Here is a 15,693-nt window from a genome sequence, read left to right on the forward strand (position 1 = left end):
AGAGGGAGACAGGGAGAGAGAGACAGGGAGAGAGAGACGGACAGGGAGAGACGGACAGGGAGAGACGGACAGGGAGAGACGGACAGGGAGAGACGGACAGAGAGAGACAGGGAGAGAGAGACAGGGAGAGAGAGACAGGGAGAGAGAGACAGGGAGAGAGACGGACAGAGAGAGACGGACAGAGAGAGACGGACAGAGAGAGACGGACAGAGGGAGACGGACAGAGGGAGACAGACAGAGGGAGACAGACAGAGGGAGACAGACAGAGGGAGACAGGGAGAGGGAGACAGGGAGAGGGAGACAGGGAGAGGGAGACAGGGAGAGGGAGACAGGGAGAGGGAGACAGGGAGAGAGAGACAGGGAGAGAGAGACAGGGAGAGAGAGACGGACAGGGAGAGACGGACAGGGAGAGACGGACAGGGAGAGACGGACAGAGAGAGACGGACAGAGGGAGACAGACAGAGGGAGACAGGGAGAGGGAGACAGGGAGAGGGAGACAGGGAGAGGGAGACAGGGAGAGGGAGACAGGGAGAGGGAGACAGACAGAGGGAGACAGACAGAGGGAGACAGACAGAGGGAGACAGGGAGAGGGAGACAGGGAGAGGGAGACAGGGAGAGAGAGACAGGGAGAGAGAGACGGACAGGGAGAGACGGACAGGGAGAGACGGACAGAGAGAGACAGACAGAGGGAGACAGACAGAGGGAGACAGGGAGAGGGAGACAGGGAGAGGGAGACAGGGAGAGGGAGACAGACAGAGGGAGACAGACAGAGGGAGACAGACAGAGGGAGACAGGGAGAGGGAGACAGACAGAGGGAGACAGGGAGAGGGAGACAGGGAGAGGGAGACAGGGAGAGAGAGACAGGGAGAGAGAGACGGACAGGGAGAGACGGACAGGGAGAGACGGACAGGGAGAGACGGACAGGGAGAGACAGGGAGAGAGAGACAGGGAGAGAGAGACAGGGAGAGAGAGACAGGGAGAGAGACGGACAGAGAGAGACGGACAGAGAGAGACAGACAGAGGGAGACAGACAGAGGGAGACAGGGAGAGGGAGACAGGGAGAGGGAGACAGGGAGAGGGAGACAGGGAGAGAGAGACAGGGAGAGAGAGACGGACAGGGAGAGACGGACAGGGAGAGACGGACAGGGAGAGACAGACAGAGGGAGACAGACAGAGGGAGACAGACAGAGGGAGACAGACAGAGGGAGACAGGGAGAGGGAGACAGGGAGAGGGAGACAGGGAGAGGGAGACAGGGAGAGGGAGACAGGGAGAGAGAGACAGGGAGAGAGAGACGGACAGGGAGAGACGGACAGAGAGAGACAGACAGAGAGAGACAGACAGAGGGAGACAGACAGAGGGAGACAGACAGAGGGAGACAGACAGAGGGAGACAGACAGAGGGAGACAGGGAGAGGGAGACAGGGAGAGGGAGACAGGGAGAGGGAGACAGGGAGAGGGAGACAGGGAGAGAGAGACAGGGAGAGACGGACAGGGAGAGACGGACAGAGAGAGACAGACAGAGAGAGACAGACAGAGGGAGACAGACAGAGGGAGACAGGGAGAGGGAGACAGGGAGAGAGAGACAGGGAGAGAGAGACGGACAGGGAGAGACGGACAGGGAGAGACGGACAGGGAGAGACGGACAGGGAGAGACGGACAGAGAGAGACGGACAGAGAGAGACAGGGAGAGAGAGACAGGGAGAGAGAGACAGGGAGAGAGAGACGGACAGAGAGAGACGGACAGAGAGAGACAGGGAGAGAGAGACAGGGAGAGAGAGACAGGGAGAGAGAGACAGGGAGAGACGGACAGGGGGAGACGGACAGGGGGAGACGGACAGGGGGAGACGGACAGGGGAGAGACAGGGAGAGAGACAGGGAGAGAGACAGGGAGAGAGACAGGGAGAGAGAGACAGGGAGAGACGGACAGGGAGAGACAGGGAGAGACGGACAGGGAGAGACGGACGGGGAGAGACGGACGGGGGAGAGACAGGGAGAGACGGACAGGGAGAGACGGACAGGGAGAGACGGACAGGGAGAGACGGACAGGGAGAGAGACAGGGAGAGACGGACAGGGAGAGACGGACAGGGAGAGACGGACAGGGAGAGACGGACAGGGGGAGAGAGATAGTCAGAGCAAAAGAGAGTGTGTGACAGGCACAGATAAAGACAGAGAGACAGAGAGAGAGAGACAGAGAGAAAGTAAGAGACAGATACAAGCAGAGAGACAGAAACTGATAAATTCCGAGGGCTAGACAGAGTGCGATGGCAGACTGACAGAGACAGGCAGACATGGACAAATAGAGATAGAGTCAGCGAGATGGTGAAAGACAGAGAGACAGAAAGAGAAATACATGGAAACAAAGAGAAGCACAGAGATAGAGAGAGCAAGAGAGAGACATGGACAAGTGAGAAAGATAAACACACAAAATAACAGATACCCAGGAGTGAGTTACAGACTGGAATCTAATCGAGGGGTTGAGGGGGTTGAAATGTAGAATAACAGATACCCGGGAGTGAGTTACAGACTGGAATCTAATCGAGGGGTTTGGGGGGTTTATATATAGAATAACAGATACCCGGGAGTGAGTTACAGACTGGAATATAATCGAGGGGTTCGGGGTGTTTATATATAGAATAACAGATACCCGGGAGTGAGTTACAGACTGGAATCTAATCGAGGGGTTCGGGGGGTTTATATATAGAATAACAGATATCCGGGAGTGAGTTACAGACTGGAATATAATCGAGGGGTTCGGGGTGTTTATATATAGAATAACAGATACCCGGGAGTGAGTTACAGACTGGAATCTAATCGAGGGGTTCGGGTGGTTTATATATAGAATAACAGATATCCGGGAGTGAGTTACAGACTGGAATATAATCGAGGGGTTCGGGGGGTTTATATATAGAATAACAGATATCCGGGAGTGAGTTACAGACTGGAATATAATCGAGGGGTTCGGGGTGTTTATATATAGAATAACAGATACCCGGGAGTGAGTTACAGACTGGAATCTAATCGAGGGGTTCGGGTGGTTTATATATAGAATAACAGATACCCGGGATTGAGTTACAGACTGGAATCTAATCGAGGGGTTCGGGGTGTTTATATATAGAATAACAGATACCCGGGAGTGAGTTACAGACTGGAATCTAATCGAGGGGTTGAGGGGGTTTATATATAGAACAACTGATACCCGGGAGTGAGTTACAGACTGGAATCTAATCAAGGGGTTGAGGGGGTTTATATACAGAATAACTGATACCCGGGAGTGAGTTACAGACTGGAATGTAATCGAGGGGTTCGGGGTGTTTATATATAGAATAACAGATACCCGGGAGTGAGTTACAGACTGGAATATAATCGAGGGGTTCGGGGGGTTTATATATAGAATAACAGATACCCGGAAGTGAGTTACAGACTGGAATCTAATCAAGGGGTTGAGGGGGTTTATATATAGAATAACAGATACCCGGGAGTGAGTTACAGACTGGAATCTAATCAAGGGGTTGAGGGGGTTTATATACAGAATAACTGATACCCGGGAGTGAGTTACAGACTGGAATATAATCGAGGGGTTCGGGGGGTTTATATATAGAATAACAGATACCCGGAAGTGAGTTACAGACTGGAATCTAATCAAGGGGTTGAGGGGGTTTATATATAGAATAACAGATACCCGGGAGTGAGTTACAGACTGGAATATAATCGAGGGGTTCGGGTGGTTTATATATAGAATAACAGATACCCGGGAGTGTGTTACAGACTGGAATCTAATCGAGGGGTTCGGGGGGTTTATATATAGAATAACAGATACCCGGGAGTGAGTTACAGACTGGAATCTAATCGAGGGGTTCGGGGGGTTTATATATAGAATAACAGATACCCGGGAGTGAGTTACAGACTGGAATCTAATCGAGGGGTTGAGGGGGTTTATATATGGAATAACAGATACCCGGGAGTGAGTTACAGACTGGAATCTAATCGAGGGGTTCGGGTGGTTTATATATAGAATAACAGATACCCGGGAGTGAGTTACAGACTGGAATATAATCGAGGGGTTCGGGGGGGTTTATATATAGAATAACAGATACCCGGGAGTGAGTTACAGACTGGAATATAATCGAGGGGTTCGGGGGGGTTTATATATAGAATAACAGATACCCGGGAGTGAGTTACAGACTGGAATATAATCGAGGGGTTCGGGGGGGTTTATATATAGAATAACAGATACCCCGGAGTGAGTTACAGACTGGAATATAATCGAGGGGTTTGGGGGGGTTTATATATAGAATAACTGATACCCGGGAGTGAGTTACAGACTGGAATATAATCGAGGGGTTCGGTGGGGTTTATATATAGAATAACAGATACCCGGGAGTGAGTTACAGACTGGAATCTAATCGAGGGGTTTGGGGGGTTTATATATAGAATAACAGATACCCGGGAGTGAGTTACAGACTGGAATCTAAATCGAGGGGTTCGGGGGGTTTATATATAGAATAACAGATACCCGGGAGTGAGTTACAGACTGGAATCTAATCGAGGGGTTCAGGGGGTTTATATATAGAATAACAGATACCCGGGAGTGAGTTACAGACTGGAATCTAATCGAGGGGTTCGGGTGGTTTATATATAGAATAACAGATACCTGGGAGTGAGTTACAGACTGGAATCTAATCGAGGGGTTCGGGGGGTTTATATATAGAATAACAGATACCCGGGAGTGAGTTACAGACTGGAATATAATCGAGGGGTTCGGGGGGTTTATATATAGAATAACAGATACCCGGAAGTGAGTTACAGACTGGAATCTAATCAAGGGGTTGAGGGGGTTTATATATAGAATAACAGATACCCGGGAGTGAGTTACAGACTGGAATCTAATCAAGGGGTTGAGGGGGTTTATATACAGAATAACTGATACCCGGGAGTGAGTTACAGACTGGAATATAATCGAGGGGTTCGGGGGGTTTATATATAGAATAACAGATACCCGGAAGTGAGTTACAGACTGGAATCTAATCAAGGGGTTGAGGGGGTTTATATATAGAATAACAGATACCCGGGAGTGAGTTACAGACTGGAATATAATCGAGGGGTTCGGGTGGTTTATATATAGAATAACAGATACCCGGGAGTGTGTTACAGACTGGAATCTAATCGAGGGGTTCGGGGGGTTTATATATAGAATAACAGATACCCGGGAGTGAGTTACAGACTGGAATCTAATCGAGGGGTTCGGGGGGTTTATATATAGAATAACAGATACCCGGGAGTGAGTTACAGACTGGAATCTAATCGAGGGGTTGAGGGGGTTTATATATGGAATAACAGATACCCGGGAGTGAGTTACAGACTGGAATCTAATCGAGGGGTTCGGGTGGTTTATATATAGAATAACAGATACCCGGGAGTGAGTTACAGACTGGAATATAATCGAGGGGTTCGGGGGGGTTTATATATAGAATAACAGATACCCGGGAGTGAGTTACAGACTGGAATATAATCGAGGGGTTCGGGGGGGTTTATATATAGAATAACAGATACCCGGGAGTGAGTTACAGACTGGAATATAATCGAGGGGTTCGGGGGGGTTTATATATAGAATAACAGATACCCCGGAGTGAGTTACAGACTGGAATATAATCGAGGGGTTTGGGGGGGTTTATATATAGAATAACTGATACCCGGGAGTGAGTTACAGACTGGAATATAATCGAGGGGTTCGGTGGGGTTTATATATAGAATAACAGATACCCGGGAGTGAGTTACAGACTGGAATCTAATCGAGGGGTTTGGGGGGTTTATATATAGAATAACAGATACCCGGGAGTGAGTTACAGACTGGAATCTAAATCGAGGGGTTCGGGGGGTTTATATATAGAATAACAGATACCCGGGAGTGAGTTACAGACTGGAATCTAATCGAGGGGTTCAGGGGGTTTATATATAGAATAACAGATACCCGGGAGTGAGTTACAGACTGGAATCTAATCGAGGGGTTCGGGTGGTTTATATATAGAATAACAGATACCTGGGAGTGAGTTACAGACTGGAATCTAATCGAGGGGTTCGGGGGGTTTATATATAGAATAACAGATACCCGGGAGTGAGTTACAGACTGGAATCTAATCGAGGGATTCGGGGGGTTTATATATACAATAACAGATACCCGGGAGTGAGTTACAGACTGGAATCTAATCGAGGGGTTCAGGGGGTTTATATATAGAATAACAGATACCCGGGAGTGAGTTACAGACTGGAATCTAATCGAGGGGTTCGGGGGGTTTATATATAGAACAGATACCCGGGAGTGAGTTACAGACTGGAATCTAATCAAGGGGTTCGGGTGGTTTATATATAGAATAACAGATACCCGGGAGTGAGTTACAGACTGGAATCTAATCGAGGGGTTCGGGGGGGTTTATATATAGAATAACAGATACCCGGGAATGAGTTACAGACTGGAATCTAATCGAGGGGTTCGGGGGGGTTTATATATAGAATAACAGATACCCGGGATTGAGTTACAGACTGGAATCTAATCGAGGGGTTCGGGGGGGTTTATATATAGAATAACAGATACCCGGGAGTGAGTTACAGACTGGAATCTAATCGAGGGGTTCGGGGGGGTTTATATATAGAATAACAGATACCCGGGATTGAGTTACAGACTGGAATCTAATCGAGGGGTTCGGGGGGGTTTATATATAGAATAACAGATACCCGGGAGTGAGTTACAGACTGGAATCTAATCGAGGGGTTCGGGTGGTTTATATATAGAATAACAGATACCCGGGAGTGAGTTACAGACTGGAATCTAATCGAGGGGTTCTGGGGGTTTATATGTAGAATAACAGATACCCGGGAGTGAGTTACAGACTGGAATCTAATCGAGGGGTTCCGGGGGTTTATATATAGAATAACAGATACCCGGGAGTGAGTTGCAGACTGGAATCTAATCAAGGGGTTCCGGGGGTTTATATATAGAATAACAGATACCCGGGAGTGAGTTGCAGACTGGAATCTAATCAAGGGGTTCGGGTGGTTTATATATAGAATAACAGATACCTGGGAGTGAGTTACAGACTGGAATCTAATCGAGGGGTTCGGGTGGTTTATATATAGAATAACAGATACCCAGGAGTGAGTTACAGACTGAAATCTAATCAAGGGGTTCGGGTGGTTTATATATAGAATAACTGATACCTGGGAGTGAGTTACAGACTGGAATCTAATCGAGGGGTTCGGGGGGGTTTATATATAGAATAACAGATACCCGGGAGTGAGTTACAGACTGGAATCTAATCGAGGGGTTTGGGGGGTTTATATATAGAATAACAGATACCCGGGAGTGAGTTACAGACTGGAATCTAATCGAGGGGTTCGGGGGGTTTATATATAGAATAACAGATACCCGGGAGTGAGTTACAGACTGGAATCTAATCGAGGGGTTCGGGGGGTTTATATATAGAATAACAGATACCCGGGAGTGAGTTACAGACTGGAATCTGATCGAGGGGTTCGGGGGGGTTTATATATAGAATAACAGATACCCGGGAGTGAGTTACAGACTGGAATCTAATCGAGGGGTTCGGGGGGGGTTTATATATAGAATAACAGATACCCGGGAGTGAGTTACAGACTGGAATCTAATCGAGGGGTTCGGGGGGTTTATATATAGAATAACAGATACCCGGGAGTGAGTTACAGACTGGAATCTAATCGAGGGGTTCGGGGGGGGTTTATATATAGAATAACAGATACCCGGGAGTGAGTTACAGACTGGAATCTAATCGAGGGGTTCGGGGGGGTTTATATATAGAATAACAGATACCCGGGAGTGAGTTACAGACTGGAATCTGATCAGGGGGTTCGGGGGGTTTATATATAGAATAACAGATACCCGGGAGTGAGTTACAGACTGGAATCTAATCGAGGGGTTCGGGGGGGTTTATATATAGAATAACAGATACCCGGGAGTGAGTTACAGACTGGAATCTAATCGAGGGGTTCGGGGGGTTTATATATAGAATAACAGATACCCGGGAGTGAGTTACAGACTGGAATCTGATCAGGGGGTTCGGGGGGTTTATATATAGAATAACAGATACCCGGGAGTGAGTTACAGACTGGAATCTAATCGAGGGGTTTGGGGGGTTTATATATAGAATAACAGATACCCGGGAGTGAGTTACAGACTGGAATCTAATCGAGGGGTTCGGGGGGTTTATATATAGAATAACAGATACCCGGGAGTGAGTTACAGACTGGAATCTGATCAGGGGGTTCGGGGGGTTTATATATAGAATAACAGATACCCGGGAGTGAGTTACAGACTGGAATCTAATCGAGGGGTTTGGGGGGTTTATATATAGAATAACAGATACCCGGGAGTGAGTTGCAGACTGGAATCTGATCAGGGGGTTCGGGGGGTTTATATATAGAATAACAGATACCCGGGAGTGAGTTACAGACTGGAATCTAATCGAGGGGTTTGGGGGGTTGAGATATAGAATAACAGATACCCGGGAGTGAGTTACAGACTGGAATCTAATCGAGGGGTTCGGGAAGGTTTATATATGGAATAACAGATACCCGGGAGTGAGTTACAGACTGGAATCTAATCGAGGGGTTCGGGGGGTTTATATATAGAATAACAGATACCCGGGAGTGAGTTACAGACTGGAATCTAATCGAGGGGTTTGGGGGGTTTATATATAGAATAACAGATACCCGGGAGTGAGTTACAGACTGGAATCTGATCAGGGGGTTCGGGGGGTTTATATATAGAATAACAGATACCCGGGAGTGAGTTACAGACTGGAATCTAATCGAGGGGTTCGGGGGGTTTATATATAGAATAACAGATACCCGGTAGTGAGTTACAGACTGGAATCTAATCGAGGGGTTCGGGGGGGTTTATATATAGAATAACAGATACCCGGGAGTGAGTTACAGACTGGAATCTGATCAAGGGGTTCGGGTGGTTTATATATAGAATAACTGATACCTGGGAGTGAGTTACAGACTGGAATCTAATCGAGGGGTTCGGGGGGGGTTTATATATAGAATAACAGATACCCGGGAGTGAGTTACAGACTGGAATCTAATCGAGGGGTTTGGGGGGTTTATATATAGAATAACAGATACCCGGGAGTGAGTTACAGACTGAAATCTAATCAAGGGGTTCGGGTGGTTTATATATAGAATAACTGATACCTGGGAGTGAGTTACAGACTGGAATCTAATCGAGGGGTTCGGGGGGGTTTATATATAGAATAACAGATACCCGGGAGTGAGTTACAGACTGGAATCTAATCGAGGGGTTTGGGGGGTTTATATATAGAATAACAGATACCCGGGAGTGAGTTACAGACTGGAATCTAATCGAGGGGTTCGGGGGGTTTATATATAGAATAACAGATACCCGGGAGTGAGTTACAGACTGGAATCTAATCGAGGGGTTCGGGGGGTTTATATATAGAATAACAGATACCCGGGAGTGAGTTACAGACTGGAATCTGATCGAGGGGTTCGGGGGGGTTTATATATAGAATAACAGATACCCGGGAGTGAGTTACAGACTGGAATCTAATCGAGGGGTTCGGGGGGGGTTTATATATAGAATAACAGATACCCGGGAGTGAGTTACAGACTGGAATCTAATCGAGGGGTTCGGGGGGTTTATATATAGAATAACAGATACCCGGGAGTGAGTTACAGACTGGAATCTAATCGAGGGGTTCGGGGGGGGTTTATATATAGAATAACAGATACCCGGGAGTGAGTTACAGACTGGAATCTAATCGAGGGGTTCGGGGGGGTTTATATATAGAATAACAGATACCCGGGAGTGAGTTACAGACTGGAATCTGATCAGGGGGTTCGGGGGGTTTATATATAGAATAACAGATACCCGGGAGTGAGTTACAGACTGGAATCTAATCGAGGGGTTTGGGGGGTTTATATATAGAATAACAGATACCCGGGAGTGAGTTACAGACTGGAATCTAATCGAGGGGTTCGGGGGGTTTATATATAGAATAACAGATACCCGGGAGTGAGTTACAGACTGGAATCTGATCAGGGGGTTCGGGGGGTTTATATATAGAATAACAGATACCCGGGAGTGAGTTACAGACTGGAATCTAATCGAGGGGTTTGGGGGGTTTATATATAGAATAACAGATACCCGGGAGTGAGTTGCAGACTGGAATCTGATCAGGGGGTTCGGGGGGTTTATATATAGAATAACAGATACCCGGGAGTGAGTTACAGACTGGAATCTAATCGAGGGGTTTGGGGGGTTGAGATATAGAATAACAGATACCCGGGAGTGAGTTACAGACTGGAATCTAATCGAGGGGTTCGGGGGGTTTATATATAGAATAACAGATACCCGGGAGTGAGTTACAGACTGGAATCTAATCGAGGGGTTTGGGGGGTTTATATATAGAATAACAGATACCCGGGAGTGAGTTACAGACTGGAATCTAATCGAGGGGTTTGGGGGGTTTATATATAGAATAACAGATACCCGGGAGTGAGTTACAGACTGGAATCTGATCAGGGGGTTCGGGGGGTTTATATATAGAATAACAGATACCCGGGAGTGAGTTACAGACTGGAATCTAATCGAGGGGTTCGGGGGGTTTATATATAGAATAACAGATACCCGGTAGTGAGTTACAGACTGGAATCTAATCGAGGGGTTCGGGGGGGTTTATATATAGAATAACAGATACCCGGGAGTGAGTTACAGACTGGAATCTGATCGAGGGGTTCGGGGGGGTTTATATATAGAATAACAGATACCCGGGAGTGAGTTACAGACTGGAATCTAATCGAGGGGTTCGGGGGGGGTTTATATATAGAATAACAGATACCCGGGAGTGAGTTACAGACTGGAATCTGATCGAGGGGTTCGGGGGGGTTTATATATAGAATAACAGATACCCGGGAGTGAGTTACAGACTGGAATCTGATCGAGGGGTTCGGGGGGGTTTATATATAGAATAACAGATACCCGGGAGTGAGTTACAGACTGGAATCTGTTCAGGGGGTTCGGGGGGTTTATATATAGAATAACACATGATTGGCTGCCATTTTTCTTACATTCCAACAGTGACTCGTGGTGAAAAAGATCTCCTCCATTGATAGAGTCATAGAGTCTAACAGCATAGAAACAGGCCCTTCGGCCCACCGCGTCCATGCCGACCATAATTCCTATCTATACTAATCCCACCTGCCTGCATTAATTCCATATCCCTCTCTGCCTTGCTCATTCAAGTACCTGTCCAGATGCCTCTTAAATGTCGTTACTGTTCCTGCCTCCACCACCTCCTCAGGCAGCTCATTCCAGATACCCACTATTCTTTGTGTGAAATATTTACCCCTTTGATCCCCTTTCAACCTCCTCCCTCTCACTTAAATCTATGCCCGCTCGTTTTAGTCACCCCTACCATGGGAAACAGACACTGGCTATCTACCCTACCTATTCCTCTCATAATTTTATATACCTCTATCATGTCCCCTCTCAGCCTCCTTCGCTCCAGGGAAAACAGACCCAGCCTATCCAATCTCTCTTTATAATTGTGAAGCCGGTTGGGAGATTCTGAGGTGGTGAAAGGTGCTGGAGAATAATAGGACCACACAGAAGGAGGTTATTCTGCCCATCAAGGCTGTGCTATTCTCTTTGGGTGATCAGTCCAGTTCGTCCCTCTCTCCCCGGCTCTTTCCCCGCAGGCCTGCAATCTTTGTCTGCTTGAGGTATTTACCCAATTGTCTTTTGAAAGTGACCAGTGTGTATCTGCTTCCAACGCCCTATCAGGCGCCAACAATGGGATCTCCTTCCATCCTCCTGGTCCCTCCCCAACTAGATCCTCCCACTGTGCTACTGGACAGAGCATTCCCCATCACAGAGGAGAGTGGCAGGGCACAAAATGGTCAACGCACTCAGAGCCTGGAGAAAGGAAGGCAGCACAGTCAGAACAAGGAGCAGACGAGTGGGAAATCCGCAGTATATTCCCTGGGTAGCAGAGCCCCTTCCACAGATCCACAACCGGGGGTGATTGGGACGAGAGCCTCAATAAAAAGCCGGCATCTTGTAAACTTCCATCAAATGTCCCCTCAATCCCCTTTGCTCCAGGGAGAACAACCCCAACTTCTCCAACCTAACCTTGTAACTAAAATCCCCCATCCCTGGACCCATTCTGGTAAATCTCCTCTACACCCTTTCAAGGACCCTCACATCCTGCTGAAAGTGTGACCAGAACTGGACACAATACTCCAGTTGTGACCTAACCAGAGATTTATAAAGGTTCACCATAACCTCCCTGCTTTTGTGCTCAATACCTCGATTTCTGAATCCCCAAGATCCCAAATGCTTTACTAACCACTCTCTCGATAAAGATCGATGCACATGCTCCCCCCGCCCCCAGGTCCCTCTTCAGAACTATTGGTGCAAAAACAGGGAAAAACAAAGATGGATTTTCCAGGCCGTCAAGACTTCTTCAACGAGCTCACGATCCTGCAGTTTATTCCATCAGGGACTTGCTCCCAATTCTGATCTCACTAATGTGCTTCCTCTGCAAAGCCTTCTCGCTGCGTGAGGGGAAGGGGAGGGGGAGGGGGAGAGGGGAGGGGGGGGGGGGGAGAGGGAGAGGAGGGGGAGAGGGAGAGGGGGACGGCTGGCTGCCATTAACCCTTGGAGGGCTGGTTGCAATGTTAAAAGTTGGGGGCTCCAATGGGGTCCTCTGTAATGGTCGCTGTCATGTGCCAATTCCGGCCCCTTGACCATCCCCCGATTCCCATCGCTCCACCATTGGCGGCCGTGCCTTCAGCTGCCTGGGGCCCTAAGCTCTGGAATTCCCTCCCTAAACCTTTTATATTTAAATTCCAGATTTATTGATGGAATTCAAATTTCACCAGCTGCTGTGGTGGGATTCGAACCCATGACCCCAGAGAACTAGACTGGACATCTGGATGACTAGCCCAGTGACGGTACCAGTACACCACCACCTCCCCACTTACAGACTGCTGTTAATGTTGTAATGTCAGAAACGAGGCCGCACAGAAAGGTCCCACAAACACCAACGCAATGAATGAGCAGATCATTTGTTTTTAGTGATGTTGTGTTGAGTGACAAACATCAACCCCAGGACACCAGGGAGAACTCCTCTGCTGATCTTTCACATCCACCTGAGAGGGCAGACGGTGGGGGGGGGGCCTCGGGTTTAACCTCTCATCCTGAAAGACGGCACCCTCTGACAGTGCTGGTCCGGAAAGGGAGCTTCAGAGTACTGTTGCTGTGTTGGTGGATGAATTGTGAATCAGATTTCCACAGATCAGGCAGAAATTCACAAACAGGGTTCACAGCACACAGGGTCCCAACAGGGAGATCGTGGGCCCTCCACACTGGCATTAGAGTTGTCCAAAACCATCAGACACAGGCAAATTGGCATGAAGCTAAATGACCCACAAAGATAAAGCAACAGAGATAGCCCAGCCTTAATGACAATCAGATTACTGAGCTAATTCTAGATCCAATTAGCCTATCAGATAAATTGCTCTCAAGTCAATAAGCTTTATGTAACTCTCTTAATCAAACTACCCTCACTGCTGCATTCCCAGTGTGAGACAGTGACAGACCTGTCCCCACCAGTACTGTACCCCAGTGTTAGACAGTGACGGACCTGTCCTCACCAGTACTGTACCCCAGTGTTAGACAGTGACAGACCTGTCCCCACCAGTACTGTACCCCAGTGTGAGACAGTGACAGACCTGTCCCCACCAGTACTGTACCCCAGTGTTAGACAGTGACAGACCTGTCCCCACCAGTACTGTACCCCAGTGTGAGACAGTGACAGACCTGTCCCCACCAGTACTGTACCCCAGTGTTAGACAGTGACAGACCTGTCCCCACCAGTACTGTACCCCAGTGTTATACAGTGACGGACCTGTCCTCACCAGTACTGTACTCCAGTGTTATACAGTGACAGACCTGTCTCCACCAGTACTGTACCCCAGTGTTATACAGTGACGGACCTGTCCTCACCAGTACTGTACCCCAGTGTTATACAGTGACAGACCTGCCCCCACCAGTACTGTACCCCAGTGTTATACAGTGACGGACCTGTCCTCACCAGTACTGTACCCAGTGTTATACACTGACAGACCTGTCCCCACCAGTACTGTACCCCAGTGTTATACAGTGACGGACCTGTCCTCACCAGTACTGTACCCAGTGTTATACACTGACAGACCTGTCCCCACCAGTACTGTACCCCAGTGTTATACAGTGACGGACCTGTCCCCACCAGTACTGTACCCCAGTGTTATACAGTGACGGACCTGTCCTCACCAGTACTGTACCCCAGTGTTATACAGTGACAGACCTGCCCCCACCAGTACTGTACCCCAGTGTTATACAGTGACGGACCTGTCCTCACCAGTACTGTACCCAGTGTTATACACTGACAGACCTGTCCCCACCAGTACTGTACCCCAGTGTTATACAGTGACGGACCTGTCCTCACCAGTACTGTACCCAGTGTTATACACTGACAGACCTGTCCCCACCAGTACTGTACCCCAGTGTTATACAGTGACGGACCTGTCCCCACCAGTACTGTACCCCAGTGTTATACAGTGACGGACCTGTCCTCACCAGTACTGTACCCCAGTGTTATACACTGACAGACCTGTCCCCACCAGTACTGTACCCCAGTGTTATACAGTGACGGACCTGTCCCCACCAGTACTGTACCCCAGTGTTAGACAGTGACAGACCTGTCCCCACCAGTACTGTACCCCAGTGTTATACAGTGACGGACCTGTCCCCACCAGTACTGTACCCCAGTGTTAGACAGTGACAGACCTGTCCCCACCAGTACTGTACCCCAGTGTTATACAGCGACAGACCTGTCCCCACCAGTACTGTACACCAGTGTTATACAGTGACAGACCTGTCCCCACCAGTACTGTACCCCAGTGTTATACAGTGACAGACCTGTCCCCACTGGTACTGTACCCCAGTGTTATACAGTGACAGACCTGTCCCCACCAGTACTGTACCCCAGTGTTATACAGTGACAGACCTGTCCCCACCGGTACTGTACCCCAGTGTTATACAGTGACAGACCTGTCCCCACCAGTACTGTACCCCAGTGTTATACAGTGACAGACCTGTCCCCACCAGTACTGTACCCCAGTGTTAGAGAGTGACAGACCTGTCCCCACCAGTACTGTACCCCAGTGTTATACAGTGACAGACCTGTCCCCACCGGTACTGTACCCCAGTGTTATACAGTGACAGACCTGTCCCCACCAGTACTGTACCCCAGTGTTATACAGTGACAGACCTGTCCCCACCAGTACTGTACCCCAGTGTTATGCAGTGACAGACCCGTCCCCACCAGTACTGTATCCCAGTGTTATACAGTGACAGACCCGTCCCCACCAGTACTGTATCCCAGTGTTATACAGTGACAGACCTGTCCCCACCAGTACTGTACCCCAGTGTTATACAGTGACAGACCTGTCCCCACCAGTAATGTACCCCAGTGTTATACAGTGACAGACCTGTCCCCACCAGTACTGTATCCCAGTGTTACACAGTGACAGACCTGTCCTCACCTGTACTGTACCCCAGTGTTATACAGTGACAGACCTGTCCCCACCAGTAC

General features: G+C 48.5%; 1 protein-coding gene across 1 annotated transcript in view; it reads right to left on the reverse strand.

Moving 5' to 3' along the window:
• The window catches only part of LOC137358365 (plexin A3-like), a 126,589-nt gene that overhangs the window by 80,673 nt on the left and 30,223 nt on the right, over positions 1-15,693 (reverse strand). The gene's annotated exons all lie outside the window — the stretch shown is intronic.

Source organism: Heterodontus francisci, chromosome 49, assembly GCF_036365525.1.
Source record: "Heterodontus francisci isolate sHetFra1 chromosome 49, sHetFra1.hap1, whole genome shotgun sequence".
In the NCBI taxonomy this organism is placed as follows: Eukaryota; Metazoa; Chordata; class Chondrichthyes; order Heterodontiformes; family Heterodontidae; genus Heterodontus; species Heterodontus francisci.